The 23,151-nt window shown below is 40.1% G+C and overlaps 1 pseudogene; it reads right to left on the bottom strand.

Moving 5' to 3' along the window:
- Positions 1–19,882: 19,882 nt before the first annotated feature.
- LOC102404703 lies at positions 19,883–21,130 on the bottom strand (annotated as a pseudogene).
- Positions 21,131–23,151: the final 2,021 nt, after the last annotated feature.

Here is a 23,151-nt window from a genome sequence, read left to right as displayed (position 1 = left end):
TCTTTACCAGCTGAGCCACAAGGGAAGCCCAAGAATACTGGAGTGGGTAGCCTATTCCTTCTCCAGTGGATCTTCCTGTCCCAGGAGTTGAACCGGGGTCTCCTGCATTGCAAGCAGATTCTTCACCAACTGAGCTTTCAGGGAAGCCCCGTCTTGCTTTCTTCACGATCCAACAAATGTTGGCTATTTGATCTCTGGTTCCTCTGCCTCTTCAAAACCTAGCTTATACATCTGGAAGTTCTCAGTTCATGAGAACTTTCAGAGGTGCTAAAAGCCTCATGTTACATTACAGAATGCCAAAAGATACAGTTAATAAGCAAGTAATCAAGGTATTAATATATTACTTTGTTACTTTGAAGTAACAAAAGTAGCCAAGAGAAGAACTAAATTAAAAATATTAAAAATATTCTTCAGAACCATTTTTCTAGACTCCATATATATGTGTTGCTGCTGCTGCTAAGTCGCTTCAGTCGTGTCCGACTCTGTGCGACCCCATAGATGGCAGCCCAACAGGCACCCCTGTCCCTGGGATTCTCCAGGCAAGAACACTGGAGTGGGTTGCCATTTCCTTCTCCAATGCATGAAAGTGAAAAGTGAAAGTGAAGTCGCTCAGTCGTGTCCGACCGTCAGCGACCCCATGGACTGCAGCCTTCCAGTCTCCTCCGTCCTTGGGATTTTCCAGGCAAGAGTACTGGAGTGGGGTGCCATTGCCTTCCCCGAAAAATATGTCTAAACCTCGTTTGGGAGGTGGGAGATTTGTAAAAGAACTTAATACTCATCTATTATACATGGAAGTCCACAGATGTCTCAAATTGATAACTTAAGAATTAGTAGTAGAAACATATTATATACAGTTGAGTCTTATTATTCATGGGAATTATGTTCTATAAAGTTGCCATGACCATTGAATTTGTCAATAATGAACCATTGCTCCTAGGGAGATATACGCACACAAACACACATACATACATATTTCCCATAGATCATAATTTTAAATCTAAAAACAACTTATCCTGGTAGCTTCTATTTTTAAAAATTTTCTGAGGTTCAGAAATGTTGTGGCTAATCTTAGGCTGCTCCACTAATAGATGCCAGAGTGGGGATTCACACTACATCCAAATGACCCCAGAGCTGGAGATTTTTGCAGGACACGACACTGTCCACTGATCTCCATCCTCCGGTCATCCTCCATTCTTCTTCCTCTATAATGGAAGAAATTTTCACATATTGAAGTATGGGGAAATCATTTTGGCTTGTAAATGATTTAGCTTAAAGTTTTTGCTAACTGAAACAGTCTGTTTGTGGTCGATTGAGCATATTTTGTACATCTGCTTTACTATTAAAGAAAAGGGTGTGTTGACTAGAAGTAAAGAATGTCCATATTAAAAATAAAGATTAAATTATCCCTTCTTAGGATGGCAGTGCTGGTATTTCTTCAATTATAAAACACCCTTCCCAGTTGTCAAGGACATACTGACTCACTATGCATATGCTCTGATGATTTGTTTATTTTTGAAACCTTGAAGGAATGTGTCCTTGACTTATTTGATATTTTTTTTGCTCTGACAAGATATGATACTGCTGAAAATCATGCTTCTCTAGAGCAGTTCCTCAAATTAATCTGAGAGGCTCTCTCCCACACTATAGTCCTCAATTTGGGCCAAATAAAACTCTTTTATAGTTCTATTATAGATTTTTTAATTGATTATTTCCAATGACATTGCTTGGCATAACCCATAGGATATCATAAAAATTCACCTGAGGTTACCTGGAGTCTACTTTGGGCCCCAATCCTACAAACTTCACAGCATCTTTCAGGTGCTTCATTGAGTTTTTCCTGATATCTGGATCTCCTTGCATTAAGTGATGGTCAATGAATTTTATTTGATCTGCTTGTTATCTTAAGACTTGGAGTCTTAAAGGGATACCACTATATTTCCTAATGAAAGGCGCATAGGGGAAAGTTACTAGGTAGAGAACCTAGAGGGAATTGCTAGGCAGGAAAAGCCTAGAAGGAACTTTGAAGTGAAGCTAGTTGGCTGACTTTTTAAAAAAAATATGGCTTAAAATTGGAGATATTTGTCCTTTATAGTAAAATAAAATTGGAAAAAAAAGAGGAGGAGGAAATTGTGCTTTTAAAGACTACCAGATCCTGGACAGACTGATTACCCACTGGAACTCCAGTTAGCTTCATGTACCATTGGTACAGAGCCAATACTTGCCAGTACTTATCTAGCCCTAAAATGGCAAGAATGGGACACTTTTGACATTCCAAATCTGTTTTTTGTGTGCACAGTTAGAATAAGCTGGCTTAATAAAACATCTTTTCAAAATTGTAATCCTGATAGTACAAAAGCAGTCCTAGGACAATATTTGAAATTTTAACTCTTATCATGTCCCTGAAATGTAAACACAGCCCACATTGCCTCAGACTACAGTTCAATTAGTAGATCCTAAAACTTAAAAAAAGAAAAAATGGAAAAAGAGGTCATTTAAAACTCAAGAAAGAAAACTATGAGATCTCTGTTTGTGTCTAGCTAGATGCATTATGTATGTGTACACATTATAACTATGATGTTTATACCTCTAGATAATATAAAAATTAGTTTTTTTAAAGAGCTCTACTAATTGGCTTAAGAAAAAAGCACCTATAAATTAAAAAAAAAATTTTGTTTTTTTGCTGTTCCAAGTGACATGTGGGATCTTATGAACCCTACATTGAAAGCATGATGTCCTAACCACTAGCCCTCCAGTGAATTCTCAAATCAAATATTTATAAACATAACAAAGAACTAAGCCCAAATTTTAAAAGATCATGTGATCTAGGATTAATCTTTAATGAATGAAAACAAGTTTAAGTTGTTGGTTTGACTAAGGGAGACATGTCTTTAGAGTCACCAACATTAAATATAACACATATTTTACCTCGGTTTACTAAAAATCAGTAAGCTCATGTTACCTCTGTTACAAAATTTATCAACAAGAAAATTAACTTTTCAATATGAAATTTTCATCAGTAATGAATAGAAATAAATGGGATAAAAGTTTTTAGCTGAACTCTTTAAGAATGATTGTCTTGTGGTTGTTGTTCATTGTTCAGTCGCCTAGTCATGTCCAACTCTTCACAATCCCATGGACTGCACTGTGGTAGGCTTTGTAGTTCAGTTCAGTTCAGTTCAGTCACTCAGTCGTGTCCGACTCTTTGCGACCCCATGAATTGCAGCATGTCAGGCCTCCCTGTCCATCACCAACTCCAGGAGTTCACCCAAACTCATGTCCATCGAGTCGGTGATGCCATCCAGCCATCTCATCCTCTGTCAATCCCTTCTCCTCCTGCCCCCAATCCCTCACAGCATCAGAGTCTTTTCCAATGCATCAACTCTTCGCATGAGGTGGCCAAAGTACTGGAGTTTCAGCTTTAGGATCAGTCCTTCCAAAGAACACCCAGGACTGATCTCCTGTAGAATGGACTGGTTGGATCTCCTTGCAGTCCAAGGGACTCTCAAGAGTCTTCTCCAACACCACAGTTCAAAAGCATCAATTCTTCGGCACTCAGCTTTCTTCACAGTCCAACTCTCACATCCATACATGACTACTGGAAAAACCATAGCCTTGACTAGGTGGACCTTTGTTGGCAAAGTAATGTCTCTGCTTTTGAATATGCTATCTAGGTTGGTCATAACTTTCCTTCCAAGGAGTAAGAGTCTTTTAATTTCCTGGCTGCAGTCACCATCTTCAGTGATTTTGGAGCCCCAAAAAATAAAGTCTGACACTGTTTCCATTGTTTCCCCATGTATTTCCCATGAAGTGATGGGACCAGATGCCATGATCTTCGTTTTCTGAATGTTGAGCTTTAAGCCAACTTTTTCACTCTTCTCTTTCACTTACATCAAGAGGCTTTTGAGTTCCTCTTCACTTTCTGCCATAAGGGTGGTGTCATCTGCATATCTGAGGTGATTGATATTTCTCCCGGCAATCTTGATTCCAGCTTGTGCTTCTTCCAGCCCAGTGTTTCTCATGATGTACTCTGCATATAAGTTAAATAAGCAGGGTGACAATATACAGCCTTGACGTACTCCTTTTCCTATTTGGAACCAGTCTGTTGTTCCATGTCCAGTTCTAACTGTTGCTTCCTGACCTGCATATAGGTTTCTCAAGAGGCCAGTCAGGCTTTATAGTATGTCTACCTAAAAATAGTTTCTCCAGGCTTTTGGTACCTTGAAGCTTTAAAGTTTTTTTCTGCTGCTGCTGCTAAGTCGCGTCCATTGTGTCCGACTCTGTGCGACCCCATAGACGGCAGCCGGCCAGGCTCCTTCGTCCCTGGGATTCTCCAGGCAAGAACACTGGAGTGGGTTGCCATTTCCTTCTCTAATGCATGAAAGTGAAAAGTGAAAATGAAGTCGCTCAGTCCTGTCTGACTCTTCGCGACCCAGTGGACTGCAGCCTACCAGTTTCCTCCGTCCTTGGGGTTTTCCAGGCACGAGTACTAAAGTGGGTTGTCATTTCCTTCTCTGAAAGTTTTTTCTAGATTAAGTTAAATGATGGGAATTCATTGAATATTTGGATCACTTCCAATTAAGGTAAAATACTAAAACATTAATTGCTAAGCAAGTCTAAGTTTACCTACTTTTCTCCCCTTATTAGAGAAAAATTAAAGATATTTGAGTTTATTGGAAACATGCCTTGTATGACATTGAGGGAAGAAATTTTGATACGAGTAAATGCATGTTTTTAGAGATTGCTGAGTATGTTCACAAGTTTGCCAACCAGGAAATGCTGATATGACAAACAGTTCACAATTGTTGCTTTTGTTTTTTGCTAGAGATTCAGGCTTTTTTTTTTTTTTTTTTTTGGTCTCCCCTTCCCCCTCCACCCACTCTTTCCCTGCACATCCTGTGGGGTGTGAAATCTTAGTTCTGGGACCAGGGATTGAACCCATGCCCCCTGCAGTGGAAGCACAAGTCTTAATCACTGGACTGTCAGGGAAGTTCCTGGTTTTTAAAAAAATTAAAAATGGTAATATATAGGTAATTAAAGCTATTTGAAATAGGGAAATATTTCAGTATACAATGAAAAGAAGATGTGTGTTTTCAGTAAAAGAGGGTATGAAAAATGGAAATGCATTTTGTTAAGACAAAGAAAGTGATTTTGGGGACTTCCCTGGTGGTCCAGTGGTTAAGACTTTGTGTTTCCAATGCAGGGGTACAGGTTCAATTCCTGGTCAAGGAACTGAGATCCCACATGCTGTGTGGTGAAGCCAGGATAAATGAATAAAAATTTAAAAATACAGAAATAAAAACAAAATGGGCCTTCCCTGGTGGTCTAGTGGTTAAGAATCCACCTGCCAGTAGGGGACATAGATAGGTTTGATCCTGGTCTGAGAAGATCCTATATGAAGTATAACAACTAAACCCTTGCTCCGCAACTACTGAGCCAGCACTCTAGAGCTCATGAGTCACAACTACTGAAGCCTGCACACGTGGAACCCATGATCTGCAACAAGAGAAGCCATTGCAATGAGAAGCCCAGGCACTGCAATGAAAAGTAGTCCCCACTGTGGCAACTAGAGAAAACCCTGCATGCAGCAACGAAGACTCAGCACAACCAAAGATAAATAAATAAAAAGAAAATTAAGATTTTTGTCCTGAAGCATCTCAAAGAGAGATAGTAAACTAATTAGGCTTATTCAGGATGTTGAATTATATGGGAAGCACTGTAAAATAAAAGGTAGATTAAATCATTTCCATACATGTTATATAGGTATCAGTATATATTATGTGGGCTTCCCTGGTGGCTCAGATGTTAAAGAGTCTGCCTGAAATGCAGGAGAGCCAGGTTCAATCCCTGGTTTGGGAAGATCTCCTGGAGAAGGGAATGGCAACCCACTCCAGTATTCTTGCCTGGAGAATTCCATGGACAGTGAATCTCTTGAAATTATGTGAATTCCTGGAAGTCATATGTCCTGACATAAAATGTTATCTTGTCATTAAAATTGAGGCTTATGTCAAAGGAACTGAACTCAAATGTTAGGAGAATACCCTAGTTGACTTTCATGCAGAGGTATCAACAGAATCTGTAAGATTATGGCACATATAGATAAAGTCCATTCTGCCTCTGCAAGATTGACCCCTTATCATCAGGCTTTTGCCATCATGATGTCCTTGTAACATGATCAGTCTGTTCCTAAATCAGAGAAATTAAGGTGGGTAAGTGACAACCGTGAGTGGGAAACTCAAGATGGTTGGTGGGTTCTCCCCAGCTCTCTGACAAATCCCAGTTTTCATTTGATGGGTTAAAACCTTCTCTTTCTGCAAGGCTGATGATTTCACAATGATAAACTGTTAGAAAATGTGTTTTCCAGTTAGAAAATATCTTCTACAATCTCCAGTGAGTAAGGCACCTCTTCACCAGGCAAATCAGATGAGTATTAACAAAAACCTTTGCAAATTTCTTGAAATTATCACTGACACTGTCATCCTCAATCATCAGGCAAGGTCAATAAAACTAATGGGAAAACTGGACTTGAGTAGAACAGAAATTAATTACATGAGACTAAATGAACTAAATACAATTTTAATGACTTTTTTTGTCTGAAATATTACTAATTTTTATTTTTTTTCTGAAACAAAGGAAAGTTTCCATCCTAAGCTAATTCTAACTCACAACAATTTTGTAAATTGTATCTTTGTAAGCAGACTGAAGCATTTATCTTTCCTCTCTACTTGAACCCTCCAGAATTTAGAAACTCTTGGATTCCCAGCAGCCTATCCAAGAGAGTAAGGAAGGCTACTTCCTGGCAGGTGCAGGAACCTCAAGATATTTTAGACCCTGAGAAAAGAGATATACCCCTAAATCTTTAGATATTGCAGGCAGAATCTCATGGCAAGTCCTTGGCATGACTCTCTCGGTCTTCAGAGGGCTTTTTAAAAAATTCATTTTCAATTGTAATAGATTTACAATGTTCTGTTGGTTTCTGCTATACATAAATATGAATCAGTCATAGGTATACACATGTCTCCTCCCTCTTGAACTTCCCTCCCACCTCCCATTCCATTCTATCTCTCTAGGTTGTCACAGAGCACAAGGCTGAGCTCCCTGCATAATACCGCCATGTCCCATTAGCTATCTATTTTACACATGGTAAAGACCCTGATGCTGGGAAAGATTGAGGGCAGGAGGAGAAGGGGACGACAGAGGATGAGGTGGTTGGATGGCATCACTGACTCAATGGACATGGGTTTGGGTAGACTCTGGGAGTTAGTGATGGACAGGGAGACCTGGCGTGCTGCAGTTCATGGGGTCACAAAGAGTTGGACGTGACTGAGTGACTGAACTGAACTGAACTGAATGTGTATTTTTTTTTTAATTTTATTTTATTTTTAAACTTTACATAACTGTATTAGTTTTGCCAAATATCAAAATGAATCCACCACAGGTATACATGTGTTCCCCATCCTGAACCCTCCTCCCTCCTCCCTCCCCATTCCATCCCTCTGGGTCGTCCCAGTGCACCAGCCCCAAGCATCCAGTATCGTGCATCGAACCTGGACTGGCAACTCATTTCATACATGATATTTTACATGTTTCAATGCCATTCTCCCAAATCTTCCCACCCTCTCCCTCTCCCACAGAGTCCATAAGACTGTTCTATACATCAGTGTCTCTTTTGCTGTCCCGTACACAGGGTTATTGTTACCATCTTTCTAAATTCCATATATATGCGTTAGTATACTGTATTGGTGTTTTTCTTTCTGGCTTACTTCACTCTGTATAATAGGCTCCAGTTTCATCCACCTCATTAGAACTGATTCAAATGTATTCTTTTAATGGCTGAATAATACTCCATTGTGTATATGTACCACAGCTTTCTTATCCATTCATCTGCTGATGGACATCTAGGTTGCTTCCATGTCCTGGCTATTATAAACAGTGCTGCGATGAACATTGGGGTACACGTGTCTCTTTCCCTTCTGGTTTCCTCAGTGTGTATGCCCAGCAGTGGGATTGCTGGATCATAAGGCAGGTCTATTTCCAGTTTTTTAAGGAATCTCCACACTGTTCTCCATAGTGGCTGTACTAGTTTGCATTCCCACCAACAGTGTAAGAGGGTTCCCTTTTCTCCACACCCTCTCCAGCATTTATTGCTTGTAGACTTTTGGATCGCAGCCATTCTGACTGGTGTGAAATGGTACCTCATAGTGGTTTTGATTTGCATTTCTCTGATAATGAGTGATGTTGAGCATCTTTTCATGTGTTTGTTAGCCATCTGTATGTCTTCTTTGGAGAAATGCTACTCTTTGAGAGGACTTTTGATTCCTCTTGAAAAGTTCCAGCAAAACCATATTTAAAAGAACCTATATGATCAATTCCACCTATGTAATCAGGCCAAGTTTACTGGAACCAGATTTATTTTACAAACAAATTAGTCTTAATTTGACTATTATATTTGGTAAAAATGAAGATAATTTAGAGAGAAAATTATGTTTCCATAATATGTCTTTATGGATATTGAGGTTTTGTTTATACTGAAGTTTTGCTTTTACTACCTACACCTGAGGTGCCTCGTTGTTGCTATGTTACTTTATTGTAAATTTGATTGAATTATTGAAAGAATATTCTCAGCTTTTTCTGAAGTTGATTACAGTAATTTATCTTTGGATGAAGATTAGATGCCACATGATCTGCCTCCAGGAGACCATGCTTACTGAGAGAGACACCATTTAAAGGACTTCCCATCATAGATGAAAGGTATTCTTGATGGGAGAACAAGATGGCAGAGGAGTAGGTGGATGTGGAGTACATCTTTCTCCATGGATACATCAGGAATACACCTTCAGACATAGAAGTGCATGTGTAACACCAGCTGAGAGCAGACAGGAGTACTTGACCAGTGGAAAAGAATATATAGAACCCCACAAAACTCAGTAGGACAAAGGAACTAGGAGGAAAAACAGGAGTGTTAGTAGGACTGGACCTGCCCTCGGCGGGTGGGGGCACTGAAGCAGGGCTCCAAACCCCACAGTGGGCAATTGTCTGAGTCAGAGGAGAAATATTTAAGGCTGAGAGTGAAATAGCAGATTCGTGGCAGCCTAAATGGAATGAGAATCAGACAGTCCTTGCCACAGCCATACATATGCCGGGCAGGAATGTGGGTCTCCTGGAAGGGGCAGCGGCTGGGAGATGGAACTTAGGGATTGTGGAGCAATCCCAGGGCAACGGCTGTTGCTAACTGCAGAGAGATGGATTGAGGGGATGTGAGGGAGGAGATCGTGGTGGAAAATGCCTGTGGAGGAAAGTCAGGTAGCCATGAAAGCAAGGCGATACTGCTGAGCCAGGCGTAGGAGGTGGAGCCATCACCAAAGCCTTTCTCTCTCCACATACCAGCATTAGCAGCTGAACAATAGAGAGGCCGGCCCATCAAAGACCTGATGCTCTGAACTACAGAGTAGGACTCCACCCAGGGTGCCCCTTTAAGTGCCTGATGCACCAGTTTACAGAGTAGGACGCCTGTTAGGGGGGCCCCTCTATGTGCATGACGTGTAGAACAACATAGAAGGACCTAAGGCAAGGGATGCCTCTAAGTGCCTGAATGGGTGGAGCTAGGGACAAAGACTGGACAAAGAGGCCTTCTGATCACCAGCTACATGAGGCTCGAAGAAAAGACTCTGATAGGGCCATAACTCCTGCAGCGGAGGCAGTCTGTGTCCTTGCACACTTGGCGCTGCCAGGGCCCCCACAAGCCAAGCAGCTGCACCACCTTCGTGCTCAGCTCTCACTGGGGCAGAGCTGCCAGAGGCAAAACAAACAAACAAACAAAAAACAAAACAAAACAAAACCAATAAGTCTTGTGTTTATGCGCTCAGGGTCGCTTTGGTCCTGTCTGACTCTTTGCAACCCTGTTGATTGTGGCCTGCCAGGCTTCTGTCAGAGAAAGGGTTCTCCAGGCAAGAATACTGGAGTGCATCAACCAATACTGGTTGCCATACCCTCCTAGAGCACTATATTTCTTGCTGCCCTAGCCGTCAACCCCCGTGAGTACCTGGTGCTGCCAGAACCCCTGCGACCCAAGCAGCTGCACCACCCCCACACCTGGCCCTCATAGGGGCAAATCCAAGCCCTTCAGGGCAGCCTCAGGAGCTAAACCCCAGTGGACGACCCACATGCGGAGGTGGAAATAAAATCACAATGGAAACCCAGGGGCAGTGTGACTAAGGAAGACTTCAGACCTTCTCACCAGCTGTACAAGCTACAGATTAAATTCATATGATCAACTAGGCAGACTCTGTGTCTATGGAATATATAAAAGGCTATTGAGAGCTTCCACAAAAGAAAACGTACTAGTTCTGATAGCTGAGGACATTGGAGGCAAGAACACACAAGGGTAGGACCAGATTAGAATTTGAGCTGCCCCCACAGCAGGTCCAGAGATCAGCACAGTGTTGGAAGGCATTCTAGGGAGGTAAGGTGGACTGTGATTCCCAGCATGGGAAAGGACTCTGACAGCAGCGACTCAAGAAAAATATTTACTATTCTTATTTTTTGACTTGTTCTGTAGATTCTTTTGGATCCCCCCCACCTTGTTGTAGTTGATGATTTTATTGGCACTAAGAAATCCAATTAAGCTTTTGAGCTTTTTTTTTGTTCTTCTCAGTCGCATTTTTTATTGTTGTCATAAACTTCCACATTGGGTTTTTGCAGTTCTGTGGAATTTTCCTCTTTTATTAATTTTAATCTTTTAAACCTGTTATTTTTTTCTACATTTATTCCTTTGTTTGCCTTTCCTACTATTCTGTTCCCCTTGCAGTTAATCTTTAATGTACATATATCTTTTTCATCTACCCCTATTTAACTTTGTATATCTATTCTTTCTTTCCTTTCCTCTCAACACATTTGTTACTTTTGTTTTCATTGCTTTATTCTCCACTTGGCACCTTGCTTTAGTTTTGTTTTCCAGTTTATGCACATGTTAGTTTTGTTCTTAACTGGTAAATATAATTTTTGATTTCCTTTGTTCACTGGATCACTACTGTGCTTTATTTTTGTTGGACTGCTTTCACTATGCTCATGAGTATATATATACATGGGTATATTAAATTATTTTAATTATTATTTGCCTGATTTTGTAACTGCCATTGATCTGGGGTTCCTCTTTGGTTTCTCGTTTTTGGATATTTGTGTTACTCTCCCTTCATACCATAACAAACCACTTGTGAAATCTTCATTCCTGACCAGAGATCAAACCCTGAGCCTTTTGAGTGGGAGCACTGACTCCAAGACCCTAGACTACCAGAGAACTAGCCCTAGGGAATATCAAATAGTAAGAACTCACACAAAGGAAACCACTTGAAGACCTGGCATCACCCAACCACCAGTAGCACCTTGTGCAGGTCGCCTCATCTAAACAACAAACAGAACAAAAATACAAGCTCAGTCATCAAGAGACAGGAAGACCACTTCACTCAGCCTTGCCCATCAGAGGAAAAACAAACAAACAAGAACTCAGCACAAATTTCACCCTCTACGAAGCTCACACAAACCACTGAACCAACCTTAGGAGGGCAGAAACCAAAAGGAAGAAAGAATTCAATCTTCTTCAAGGAAAGAATTGAACTTTCATTGAAGCCTGGGAAAAGGAGACCTCAAATACAGTAAGTTAAAAAAAAAAAAGAAAAGAAAAGAAAAGAAAAGGCAGAGAAATACTTCACAAATGAAGGAACAAACTAGGAACACAGAAGTTCAAGTAAATGAAGAGGAAATAGGAAAATTACCTGAAAAAGAATTCAGAATAATGATAGTAAAATGATCAAAAACCTTGAAAACAAAATGGAGAAAATGCAAGAATCAATTAACAAAGACCTAGAAGAGTTAAAGAATAAGCATACAGAGACAAACAACACAATTACTGAAATTAAAAATACTCTAGAAGGAATCAATAGCAGAATATCTGAAGCAGAAGAATGAATCAGATAAAATGGTGGAAATAACTTCTAAAGAGCAGAATAAAGTAAAAAGAATGAAAAAAGCTGAGGACAGTCTCAGAGACCTCTGGGGCCATATCAAATGAACCAACATTTGAATTATAGGGGGTCTCAGAAGAAGAGAAAAAGAAAGGGTATGAAAATTTTTTTAAAGAGATTATAGTTGAAAAATTCACCAACATGGAAAAGGAAATAACCAATCAAATCCAAGAGGCACAAAGAGTCCTATACAGGATAAACCCAAGGAGAAACACTCCAAGACACATACTAATCAAACTAACAAAGACTAAACACAAAGAAAGAATATTAAAAGCAGCAAGGAAGAAGCAACAAATAACATACAAGGGAAACCCCATATGTTTAACAGCTGATCTTTCAGCAAAGCTCTGCAGGCTAGAGGGAATGGCAAGATATATTTAAAGTACTCAAAGGGAAAAATCTACAACCAAGATTACTGTACCCAGCAAGGATCTCATTCAAAATTGATAGAGAAATAAATAGCTTTTTAAACAAGCAAACGTTAAGAGAGTTCAGTACCACCAAACCAGCTTTACAATAAGTGTTACACCAACTTCTATAGTCAAGAAATACAACAGAAGGAAAAAAAGATCTACAAAATCAACCCCAAACAATTAGAAAATGACAATAGAAACCTATATATCAATAATTATTTTAAATGTAAATGGATTAAATGCTCCAACCAAAAGACATAGACTGGCTGAATGGATACAAAAACAAGACCCATATATATACTGTCTACAAGAAGCCCATTTCAGACCTAAAGACACATATAGACTGAAAGTGAGAGGATGGAAAAAATATTCCATGCAAATGGGAGGCAAAAGAAAGATGGAGTAGCAGTCCTCAAATCAGACAAATAGACCTTAAAATAAAGAAGATTACAAGAGATAAGGAAGGACACTACATAATGATCAAGGGATCAGTCCAAGAAGAAGACATAACAATTGTAAATATCTATGCACCCAAGATAGCACCTCAATACATAAGACAAACACTAACAGACATAAAAAGAGAAATTGACAGTAACACAATAATAGTAGGAGACTTTAACACCCCACTCACACCAATGGACAGATCATCAAAACAGAAAATGAATAAGGAAACACAAGTCTTAAATGATACATTAGGTGAGATGGATCACATTGATATCTTCAGGACATTCCATCCAAATGCAGAGGAATACACCTTCTTTCCAAGTGCACAGGGAACATTCTCCAGAATAGATCACATCCTGGGTCACAAATCAAACCTCAGTAAATTTAAGAAAATGGAAATCATATCAAGCATCTTCTCCGAACACAATGCTATGAGACTAGATATCGATTACAAGAAAAGACTATAAGAAACACAAACACACGGAGACTAAACAACACGTTTCTAAACAACCAACAGGTTACTGAAGAAACCAAAAGGGAAATAAAAAATTTTCTAGAAACAAATGGCAACGAGAACACAACTCAAAACCTATGGGATGCAGCAAAAGCAGTTCTAAGAGGGAAGTTTATTGCAATACAATCCTACCTTAAGAAACAAGAAAAATATCGAATAGACAACCTAATGTTACACCTAAAACTTCAGGAAAAAGAAGAAGAAAAAACCCCCAAAATTAGTAGAAGGAAAGAAATCATAAAGATATGAGCAGAAATAAATGAAATGAAAGAAACAATAGTAAAGATTAATAAAACTAAAAGCTTGTTCTTTGAGAAGATAAGCAAAATTGACAAACCCTTAGCCAGACTCATCAAGAAAAAAAGAGAAGAATCAAGTCAACAAAATTAGAAATGAAAAATGCAGAAATACAAATGATTATAAGAGACTATTGTGAACAACTATATGGCAATAAAGTAGATAATCTGGAGGAAATGGACAGATTCTTAGAAAAGTTCAATCTTCTAAGACTGAACCAGGAAGAAATAGAAATTATGAACAACCCAATTACAAGCATTGAAATTAAAGCTGTGATCAAAAATCTCCCAAAAAACACAAGCCCAGGACCACATGGCTTCACAGGAGAATTCTCTCAAACATTTAGAGAAGAGTTAATGCCTATCCTTCTAAAACTCTTTCAAAAAATTTCAGAGGAAGGAGCACTTCCAAATTCATTCTATGAGGCCACCATCAACCTGATACCAAAACCAGACTAAGACAACACACAGAAAGAAAACTACAGGCCAATATCACTGATGAACATAGATGCAAAAATCCTCAACAAAATTTTAGCAAACAATTCAGCAACACATCAAAAAACTCATACACCATGATCAAGTTGGGTTTATTCCAGGGATGCAAGGATTCTTCAATATATGCAAATCAATCAATGTGATACACCATATTAACAAATTGAAAGATAAAAATGATATGATCGTCTCAATAGATGCAGAAAAAGCCTTTGACAAAATTCAGCACCTATTTATGATTAAAAGTCTTCAAAAAACAGGCATAGAAGGAACCTACCTCAATATAGTAAAGACCATATATGATAAGCCCTCAGCAAACATTATTCTCAATGGTGAAAAACTGAAAGCATTAAGCATTGCCCCTAAGATCAGACACAAGACAAGGGTGTTTACTTTCACCACTATTATTCAACAGAGCTCTGGAAGTCCTAGCTACAGCAATCAGAGAAGAAAAAGAAATAAAGGGAATCCAGATCAGAAAAGAAGAAGTAAATTGCTCACTGTTTGCAGATGACATGACTGTACATAGAAAATCCTAAATATGGTATCAGAAAATTACTAGAGCTAATCAGTGAATTTAGTAAAGTTGCAGGATACAAAATCAATACACAGAAATCACTTGCATTTTTATATACCAACAATGAAAAATCAGAAAGAGCAATTAAGGAATCAATCCCATTCACCATTACAACAAAAATAATTAAATATCTAGAAATAAACTTACCTAAGGAGATGAAAGAACTGTACACAGAAAATTATAAGACAGTGATGAAAGAAATCAAACATGACATAAACAGATGGAGAAATATTCCATGTTCCTGGGTAGGAAGAATCAATATTGTGAAAATGACTATATTACCAAATGCAATCCACAGATTCAATGCAATCCCTCAAATTACCAATGGCATTTTTCACAGAACTAGAACAAAAAAATTCACAATTCATATGGAAACACAAAAGACCCCGAATAGCCAAAGCAGTCTTGAGAAACAAGAATGGAGCTGGAGGAATCAAGCTTCCTGACTTCAGGTTATACTACAAAGCTACAGTCATCAAGACAGGATTGTACTGGCACAAAAACAGAAATATAGACCAATGGAACAAGAGAGAAAGCCCAGAAATAAACCCATGCACCTATGGGTACCTTATTTTTGACAAAGGAAGTAAGAATATACAATGGGAAAAGACAGCCTCTTCAATAAATGGTGCTGGGAAAACTGTACAGCTACATGTGAAAGAATGAAATTAGAACACTTCCTAACATTATACACAAAGATAAACTCAAAATGAATTAGAGACCTAAATGTAAGACCAGAAACTATAAAACTCTTAGAGGAAAACATAGGCAGAACACTTGATGACATAAATCAAAGCAAGATCCTCTATGACCCACCTTCTAGAGTAATAGAAATAGAAACAAAAGTAAATGAGTGGGACCTGATTAAACTTAAAAGCTTTAGCACAGCAAAGGAAACTATAAGCAAGGTGAAAAGACAACCCTCAGAATGGGAGAAAATCATGGCAAATGAAACAACTGACAAAGGATTAATTTCCAAAATACATAAGCAGTTCATACAACTCAATACCAGAAAAACAAACAACCCAATCAAAAAGTGGGAAAAAGACCTAAATAGACATTTCTCCAAAGAAGAGATACAGATGGCTAACAGATGAAAGATGCTCAACATTGCTCATTATTAGAGAAATGCAAATCAAAACTACAATGGGATATCACCTCACACTGGTCAGAATGGCCCTCATCAAAAAGTCTACAAAAAATAAATCCTGGAAAGGGTGTGGAGAAAGGGGAACACTCTTGCACTGTTGATGGGAATGTAAATTGATACAGGCACTATGGAAGACGGTATGGAGATTCCTTAAAAAACTAGGAATAAAACCACCATATGACCCAGCAATCCCACTCCTAGGCATATACCCTGAGGAAATCAAAATTGAAAGAGACACATGCATCCCATTGTTCATTGCAGCACTATTTACAATAGCTAGAACGTGGAAGCAAGCTAGATGTCCACTGACAGATGAATGAATAAAGAAATTGTGGTATATATACACAATGGACCTTTACTCAGCCATAAAAAGGAACACATTTGAGTCTGTTCTAATGAGGTGGATGAATATAGAACCTATTATACAGAGTGAAATGAGTCAGAAAGAGAAAGATAAATACCATATTCTAACACATATATGGAGAAGGCAATGGCACCCCACTCCAGTACTCTTGCTGAGAAAATCCCATGGACGGAGGAGTCTGGAAGGCTGCAGTCCATGGGGTCGCTGAGGGTCGGACACGACCAAGCGACTTCACTTTCACTTTTCACTTTCATGCATTGGAGAAGGAAATGGCAACCCACTCCAGTGTTCTTGCCTGGAGAATCCCAGGGATGGGGGAGCCTGATGGGCTGCCGTCTATGGGGTCACACGGAGTCGGACATGACTGAAGTGACTTAGCAGTAGCAGCAACACATATATATGGAGTCTAGAAAAATGGTTCTGAAGAATTTATTTACAGAGCAGCAATGGAGAAACAGACATAGAGAACAGACTTATGGACATGGGGAGAGGGGAGGAGAGGTTGACATGTATGGAAAGAGTAACATGGAAATTTACATTACCATATGTAAAATAGATAGCCAATAGGAGTTTGCTGTATGGCTCAGGAAACTCAAAGAGGGGCTCTATATCAACCTAGAGGGGTGGGATAGGGAGGGAGATGGGAGGGAGTTTCAAAAGGGAGGGGATATTTGTATACCTATGGCTGATTCATGTTGAGGTTCGATAGAAAACAGCAACATTCTGTAAAGCAATTATCCTTCAATAAAAAATAAATTTATTAAAAAAAGTATTCTTAAGTAGCTCATGTACAGTGAAACTGATGGGAATTGACTCTTAAGTTTGTATTTCCTACTTAAGAAGGGCTTCTGCACTGGACTGTTGTATAGAAAGGACTTCTGACCTCAAATGGCACCCACACTAAGACAAAAGGATGACAGCAATGGCATACAGCTGACACAGGAATCCACACTGGGCCTGTAAGACCCATGCTGCTAATTCAATTGTTCTGTGTACTAAAAACTTGTCCTCCTATTCAAAATGCAAAGCTATTGTTTTGCTTCTAGCTATACTTTTGTCCTAATGCCGAGAATGAAAAGAAAATTCTTTAGTAAAATTGTCACAGAGTATAACTAAAGAGCCTCTTGATGAAGGCAAAAGAGGAGAGTGAAAAAGCTGGCTTTAAAACTCAACATTCAAAAAACTAAGATTATGGCATCTGCTGCCATCACTTCATGGCAAATAGATGGGAAAAAAGTGGAAAGAGTGACATTTCATTTTCTTGGGCTCCAAAATCACCATGGACAGTGACTTCAGCCATGTAATTAAAAGACATTTGCTCCTTGAGAAACTATGACAAAACTAGATATTAATACATATTAAAAAGCAGAGACATCCCTTTGCCAAGAAAAGTCTGTACAGTCAAAGCTTTGGTTTTTCCAGTAGTTATGCACAGATGTGAGAGCTGAACCATAAAGAAAGCTGAGCACCAAAGAATTGATGCTTTTGAATTGTGGTGTTGGAGAAGACTCTTAAGAGTCCCTTGGACAGCAAGGAGTTCAAACCAGTCAATTCTAAAGGAAATCAATTCTTAATATTCATTGGAAGGACTGAGAAACTCCAATACTTTGGCCACCTGATGTGAGGAGCCAACTCATCGGAAAAGACCCTGATGCTAGGAAAGATTAAGGCAGGAAGAGAAGGCGGCAACAGAGGATGAGATGGTTGGATGGTATCATCAACTCAATGGACATGAGTTTGAGCAAACTCTGGGGATAGTGAAGGACAGGGAAGCCTGGTGCGCTGCAATTCACGGGGTCTCAAAGAGTTGGACATGACAGCGACTGAACAACAACAATAACTCCTAGAGGCAATCTAATTGATTGTTGGATTTGCCATCAAATTCCTCTGTTAGTACAAGACCAATTGGCCATAGTACAAGACCGTAGTACCTATATCGCTGACTTTTCAAATGTTTCCAACATTACCATCCACCTATACTGACCTCCCTCTGGCCTAACCTTTCAGGTACAAATTCTTCTATACATTGATGTGTCCCTCCTTTGATATGATCCTTGATCCTTAGAGACTTGACATAACTTACTTTAGGACACCTCATTCTGTTTCTTATTTACTTAACAAATGTCTTAATGAGAAAAAGCACAAGTGAATTATGTCAGTGACTCCCTTGTGTCAAATACTATAGAGATGGCTTTTGTAAAGCCTGCAGGAGAAATGATCCATGGCTGAATTTCATGCTAACAAAACTTCCAGCTAATGAGGCTAGCAGTGAAAGCACTGTGGGAGAGACCACTTGTACTCACCCGGGTTTTGTCTTTGTATGTGATATTGGAGCTGATCCACCTTCCTAGAGATGGGAACATAGTCTTAACTAGCTAGCAAATAGAAGGTTTATGTTTACTAGGAAAATATATTACTACATTGTCTATACATAGTAAAGAGATGAATCCATTTTCTCTCTTTATTTCAGAGTCAAGAGATCCATGTTAGCATGATAATAAGATATCTCATGTCAAAATATTTTGGCAATCTTGGTTCCTAATGCAGGAGTATGTATAAACAGAGATATGATTAGAAATCCATCAGCCACCATTGATCAAATAGTTGAGGGAACTGCAAAAAGCACTGCAGCATAGCAGACATCCTTAAATTCCTTAGCCCACATAATATTGGATAATAGAACTGCCTCATAGTTTTGCTGGTTAAACAAGGAAGCAATAATTCTATTGCTCACACTACTTGTTGCACTTATATCAACAACCCTGGAAAAGTAGACACACACACACACACACACAATTTCCCAAAAGGATAAAATGGCTACAAGGTCGTCTGATCTTTTTTTCCTGCTTTGCTTTACAAATGATCGTCTTTGTCATAGTAGGTATTATTATTCTTTTGCTGGCTATGAAGTTATTCAGGACATGCTTTAAGGTTATTGCTAAAAACAAGTGTAATAATGTTTATGTGACAATTCAGCATAATTGATAAAATTTATAGCCTATAAAGTCTTCTCTGGTGACTCAGAGTGTAAAGCATCTGCCTGCAATTCAAGAGACCTGGGTTCGAGCCATGGGTCAGTGAGATCCCCTGGAGAAGGGAATAGCTACCCACTCCAGTACACCTGCCTGGAGAATTCCATGGACAGAGGAGCCTGGTGGGCTCCAGTCCATGGGGTCACAAAGATTCCAACATGACTGAATGACTAACACTTTCACTTTCATAACCTGGAAGGGCTTTCCAGGTGGTGCTAGTGGTAAAGATCCCACCTGCCAACACAGGGGATATAAGAGATGTGGGCTCAATCCCTGAGTTGGGAAGATCCCCTGGAGGAGATCATGGCTACCCACTCCAGTATTCTTGCCTGGAGAATCCCACAGACAGAGGAACCTGGTGGGCTACAATCCTTAGGGTTGCAAAGAGTCAGACATGCCTGAAGCAACTTAGCACACGCATGCATGCATGCATTGCCTATAAAATGTTCCCCAATTAGCATGCCTGTGCATGCCCAATTAGCTGTGTCTGACTTGTACCCCCCAGTCTGCCATCCCCCAGTTGAATAATCAGGCAAATTTCTTTCTTTTTTTTTCTCATAAAAGAAAAATCAAATTTCGGTCACAGGTCTAAGGTAGACGTTACATTTTTCACAAGGATGAAAACCTAACGATGGGCATTAAGGAGGCAGATTTCTGCATCACTCATAACACTGTGGCCTGGACAATAATCTCTGGGTTCTTGATATTTTTTTTTTTTTTTTGCTCTGGACAATTCTCAGCTTCAGCTAGGCCAGGCTAGGCTTTGGTCTGTCCCCAGCCTTGGCTTTTGTGCACTTGATTGTCCGCTGCAGAACATGGTACCTGGCAACATGGTGTTCTCACAGACCACCCAGAGATCCTAAGGGTGCCCGTGTGTCCACACCAAGAGCATGGCTGTGAAGAGGCCCTCAGTACTCACAAAGGCTGTGTCCACCTTGCTCATCTCCACATGAATGTACTGTGTCACCACAGAGCCATCGGTGGTCAGCATCCTCAGGCTCCCCAGCTCGACTGGGTATTTTCTGCCTCTTGGGTGGCAGCAGATCTGAGGTGGTGATGACCACCATGTTGGGGCCCATCAAATGCAGCATGTGCATCATTGCTAAGCCTTGTTTCTGGCTAGGGATCTTCTTCCTGCTCAGCAACGCAGTCTTGAGCTGGTCGTTTGTGTGTGTTAAGTTGCTTCAGCCATGTCTGACTCTTGGCCACTCTATGGACTGTAGTCCACCAGGCTCCTCTGTCCATGGGATTCTCCAGGCAAGGATACTAGAGTGTGTTGCCATGTCCTCCTCCAGGGAATCTTCCTGGCCCAGGGATCAAACCTGCATCTTGTAGTTCTCCTGCATTGGGAGGTGGGTTATTTACCACTGGAAGCCCCAGAACTGGTTGGGGGTTATGATGTCTGCAACCAGCATGACCTTCTCTCTGTAAACCTGAAGGAAATCCTCAAGGGAAGTACATGGAGTCTTCTCCATTCCACTTGTCTCCAATCATGGGGTTGCTCACATAAGCCTGGAGTTCTGCTGTTCCAGCTCCCACAGGATGTCCACCACCATGGCCAGGAAGGATTTGTCTCGCATGTAACCTGTGAGCACGTTGTCATATTTCTTCATGTCATTCAGCTTCAGCCCATCTGACAGCTTGGGGAGTTCATCTGAGTTCAACAATTGGCCCTTCCAGGGAGAGTGGCCTGTGTGGTTTGAAAACTGGACAAAGTTCACTGTGTCCACCTCAAACTCCAAAACCTGCAGCAGGAGCATGGCCACCCAGTTGCCCTCTAGCTGTGGATGATGTGGCTCTGAGTGGAGAGCACCCAGCACTCCTCCTGCATGCCAGGCCTGCCTTGGCAGTGCGTGGGATTAGGATCTCCTCTATGCGCCGGGGCTATGTTCTGCTTGGCTCCCACCATGCTCAGGCTTTGTTCCACTGTGGCTCCTCTTGGCACAGGCCCCTCACTTGGATGGCAGGCTATCTCCTTCTTAGGCAGATCTCTATACATATGTAAACAACAAAAAAGGAAGCCTAGCACTGAGGGACATGATGGGCCCAGGGCAGGCAGCAACCTCCCTGGCCTTGAGGGGACAAATATTTTGATCATTAGTGCTTTCTATAGAAAGATTTACCATCAAAAGGGAAAAATAATGGATGGAAAATTTCACCTATTGAGGTATGGGAATGCCTGGTTTCTGGGTTAATTATGATTTTAATTGAATTTTATGTTAACTGAAACAGCTTGTTTGTGGTCTCTTGAACATACATTGTACATCTGCTTTAATCACTAAAAAAGATTGCATTGACTAGAAGTAAAGAAATGTCCACATTAAAAATAAAGTTGAAATGCCTGTCTTCAAGTGATGCCAATGCTGGTATTCCTTCAGTGATGACTCCCTTCCTAGGTGCCAAGGACATACTAACTTGTTGTGTATGTGCTTATTTGTTTATTTTTGAAAACTTGAAATGATATATCCCTGACTTGCTTGATGTTCTTTGTTATGACAAGACATAAAACTGTGTGGAAAACCATGCTACTCCAGAGCAGTTCCTCAGATTAATCTGAGTTGCTGTCTCCCTGACCATAGTCCTCAATTTGGGTCAAATAAATCTCTCTTATACTACTATTGTAGATTTCTAACTAATTATTATTTAAAAAATTTTATTTATTCATTTATTAATTTTTGACTGTGTTGGGTCTTTGTTGCTGCATGCGGGCTTTCTCTAGTTTTGGGGAGCAGAGGTTACTCTCTAGTTGTGGTGCACAGGCTTCTCACTGTGTTGGCTTCTCTAGAGCCCTGCCCAGGACAGGCTCTAGAATGAGCAGGGTTCAGTAGTTGTGGCACGTGGATTTAGCTGCTTAATGACGTGTGGAATCTTCCTAGACCAGGGATTGAACCAGTGGCCCCTACATTGGCAGACAGATTCTTAACCACTGGACAATCAGGGAAGTTCTTTATTGATTATTTTTGAAGACATCTGTGTGAGACATGAAATAAGAAAGCCATCTACTGTCTTGCTCCACCTCAGTTGGACACTAGCATGTTAGAGATGACTCAGATTTTTTGTTGTCTGCTGCAAAAGCACCTTGAATATTAATTTTGGAGTTACAAATAAAGTTTAGCTAGTAGTGTGTGTTTGTTGTTCAGTTACATCTGACTCTTTGTGACGCCATCAACTGTAGCCTGCCAAGTTCCTCTGTCAATGGAATTCTCCAGGCAAGAATACTGGAGTGGGTAGCCATTCCCTTCTCCAGAGGATCTTCTTGACCCAGGGATCGAACCTGGGTCTCCTGCATTGCAGGCAGATTCTTTACTGTCTGAGCCACCAGGGAAGACTGGACAAATTCTCAAATATGGAACTGAGTAATGAGGTTCCACTGTATAGAGATATAGATTTAACACCCAGGAGAAAGAGCTAAGAGAATTAGAAATATTTGCCTCTGGGAACAGGAGGACGCTGTATGCCAAGGAATGGGGTATGAATCTGTTGCTTTTAATCAAGTATAGATTTTAACCTGTTAAAAATTTAAAATGAATAATTTTTCAAAAATATTTTAAATCACTCCTTCTTCCTTGCCTTTTCCCTTCTGCTATGCTGGTGGGAAATGTTATCTGTTGTTATTGGATTTCACTTCCCTGACCTCTATCCAGCATCTTAAGAAGATCCCAAGGTTATAGAGCTTTCTGGAAGGGCTCTCTGGGCTCCAGTTCCACTGGTCTCTAAAAATTTGTCTTCTCTAAGTACTTACTTAAAGGAAATGTCTTTCCTGAGCCCAGTTTGAGCCTGAGCCTTACTATAAGGCTTCCAGTGCTACAACGAATATCTCTCCTGCATTTTTCTGGGCAGAGAATGGTTCTT

The sequence above is a fragment of the Bubalus bubalis genome, chromosome 14 (genome assembly GCF_019923935.1).
Source record: "Bubalus bubalis isolate 160015118507 breed Murrah chromosome 14, NDDB_SH_1, whole genome shotgun sequence".
NCBI lineage: Eukaryota > Metazoa > Chordata > Mammalia > Artiodactyla > Bovidae > Bubalus > Bubalus bubalis.
This window is presented reverse-complemented; position numbering and strand designations above follow the sequence as displayed.